The 3,134-nt window shown below is 45.2% G+C and overlaps 1 pseudogene; it reads right to left on the minus strand.

Moving 5' to 3' along the window:
• Positions 1–1,815: 1,815 nt before the first annotated feature.
• LOC147812559 (small subunit ribosomal RNA) lies at positions 1,816–2,734 on the minus strand (annotated as a pseudogene; the record flags this gene model as incomplete).
• Positions 2,735–3,134: the final 400 nt, after the last annotated feature.

The raw sequence follows: 3,134 nt of genomic DNA on the forward strand, positions 1-3,134 counted from the left end.
AATTGTATGTTTGTTTAGCTTCACGGAGTGCAAATTCATTTATAGTGAAGAGTCGGCTAGGCATCTTAAGGAGTATAATATTGAGTAATAATCTATATTTTTGTATGTTTCCATTGATTTATCTTCTAATTAAATAATACAACGAATAAACCAAGGAAAGAATAGTTTTACTTTGAATAAATTGAAATTAAAAAAAAAAGGTTTTCAGCTCTTTTCAAAATGTGTCCTGTAGCCCCGCCCACTTTTAAAAACTATGCTTTTCGACTGTACTTTCAGTGAGTTCTATCACTTAGTAACAATTAAATAACAACAATATTTGTTGCTAAAAATGCACATGACACAGATTCAAATTTGCAGCAATAAAATAATAATCCTTGCCTAAGTTAATTTAATAAATAAAATGAAAATCTCCAATGAATGGAAAAAGACGGTCACCCTCCCAAATACTGACCGCGCCTGATGATGCGCTTTGGTGATCCTTAAGTCCAAGTTTTATATATACTTTACTAAAGTTTTACACTTATTGAATTAAAAAGTTACATTAAATAAGATCTATTCCAATCATTTAAACAATAATTTCTTTCTATTTATTCAAAATTAAATAATGCTAAAAATATCGAGTCAAGAATGCGTGATGTCACAGCGCCCCCTCCCCGCCCCAAAAAGCTTTGCAATGAAAGCGATGGCGGAACGCGCTTATTGCCAACACTAAAGTGTTTTATAAGCAAAACCCGATTTCTTTTTTTAAATATTGTGTGTACGAAATAAAAAGTTTTTTTTACTTACTTGTGCAAGAAAGGAACTGCTTTTTGAAATCAAAATTATTCAAAGGCCCCCAAAACTCCACAAAAGCGTCAATGTTCGAAATTCGCACACACGATCAAATACTGTTCGAAATTCTCACACACGATCAAATACCGTTCGAAATTCGCACACACGATCAAATACCGTTCGAAATTAGCACACACGATCAAATATTGTCTTTTTAAAATAAAAAAAATTTTTACTTAATGATTCAAAAGGCTCGATTCAAAGTACGAAATTCGCACACACGATCAAATAAGGTCTTAAAAAATTTTTTTTAAAGGTTTTAAAGCTTGAATGAAGCTTTACAAACCTTCCAGTCAGAGGACGAGTCTCAATAGATCGCAGTATGGTAGCTGCTCTACTACGTACAACACCCAGACTGGTACCTAAGTCGTCTACAGACGATTTGGCACCCGTGCATCACACCCACAGGGTTGGACTCGGAGCCGAGAGCGCGCGGTCTAGGCGCCCCCTAGAGTGCTCCAAATCGAACAGGCCTCGTCGCCGGGGTATTCCGCCCGCAAGGGGTGGTAGTACGCCCCGGCTAACTTTGCCCATCGACGCGACGGATGCGAACGGTATCGTTGCAGTGACTAGACGGGATTCTGACTTAGAGGCCTTCAGTCATTATGCCACAGATGGCATCTTCGCTCCATTGGTCATTCGACCTACCTCATGTACTAAAAATTTACCAACCACGTGTTTCAAATGAATCCACAATGCGCCAATAACATTCAGAGACTAGAGTCGTTTTGCGTTCGAGAGTTTAAAATCAAGAGTTTTCCTCCGAGAAGGGGGAAAATGCGTCGGCACCAACGGGGCGGGGAGCTCTCTCAGGTCGAGCACCCTCTTCAAGCCTAGCCCTGCAAAGGACCTCCCTCTTCCCCAGGACGAAGGGATGGGAAACAGGCACGCCCACACGGCACTGACAATTGCGTTCGAGGCGGGGATCGCGAGTGAAGGATCCCCGTGTGTAGCCCGATGTCGGAGCCTACAGGCACCCATCTTTCATTGTCCTTCCGCAGGTTCACCTACGGAAACCTTGTTACGCGTTAACGTCCTCTAAATGACCAAGTTCGATAAACTTTCCGGCACTCCGGCTCAACCCGGAGGTCAGCCAGAGCGCCAGTCGGAGGACCTCACTAAATCATTCCATCGGATGTTGCGACGGGCGGTTTGCACAAAGGGCAGGGACGTAATCAACACGAGCTGATGACTCGTGCTTACTGGGAATTCCTCGTTCAAGGCAGATATTTACCATTATTCCAGTAATGCCCTTCCGTCAATTCCTTTAAGTTACAGCTTTGCAACCATACTTCCCCCGGAACCAAAAAGCTTTGGTTTCCCGGAAGCTGCCCGGCGTGTCATTTGAGGAACACAGCCGGATCGGTGGCTGGCATCGTTTATGGTTAGAACTAGGGCGGTATTTGATCGCCTTCGAACCTCTAACTTTCGTTCTTGATTAATGGAAACATTCTTGGCAAATGCTTTCGCAGTAGTTCGTCTTGCGACGGTCCAAGAATTTCACCTCTAGCGTCGCAATACGAATGCCCCCGTCTGTCCCTCTTAATCATTACCTCGTGTTCCGAAAACCAACAAAATAGAACCGAGGTCCTATTCCATTATTCCATGCACCATTATTCATGCGTCATGCATACTTTGAGCACTCTAATTTTTTCAAAGTAAAATTGCCGAAACCGAACGACAACCGGTAAAGATCATCGGACAATTTCAGCGGCAATGCTCAGAACAGGCAGTGACCACCGGTGGGCGGACCACCCGTCTGGAACTAAGATCCAACTATGAGCTTTTTAACCGCAACAACTTCAATATACGCTTTTGGAGCTGGAGTTACCGCTGCGGCCGCAGCAGACTTTCCCTCCTTCTTTGATACAAGCATATGACTACTGGCAGGACCAACCATGTTACTTTCACGTTCAGCGAGCGTTCGAAGCGGCGCTTCGAATCTCAGAGGTGGTGGTGCCCCAGGCTGGCGAGGGCGCCGAACCCGGCATGACTGCCGGATCCCCGTTCGCACAGATCGAACTAGAGCCTTCTTCCTCTAGTCGGTTCGAGACTCACTGCGTCCCCCTTGGCGTCAACGCCTGGACGCGAGAGTGCTCTGCCGTCGAGAGTCGTGCTCGCGCCGGAAAAAACTGCAGAAAACCTCGTAAATGCTTCCATCACTGTTCAGTCTCCTCGTGGCTACAAACTACTGTCCGAGCTGCTACTGAATAGCCGAGGCCGTCGCTTTCAGTGAGGCAACCCCCGTCTGTGTCGAGACGAGAGCACTGCGTTTCTCAAACGCTCACTATGCCGCACAAAGG

Source organism: Parasteatoda tepidariorum, chromosome 4 (assembly GCF_982258835.1).
Source record: "Parasteatoda tepidariorum strain Cologne lab strain chromosome 4, Ptep-v5.0, whole genome shotgun sequence".
Classification (NCBI taxonomy): domain Eukaryota; kingdom Metazoa; phylum Arthropoda; class Arachnida; order Araneae; family Theridiidae; genus Parasteatoda; species Parasteatoda tepidariorum.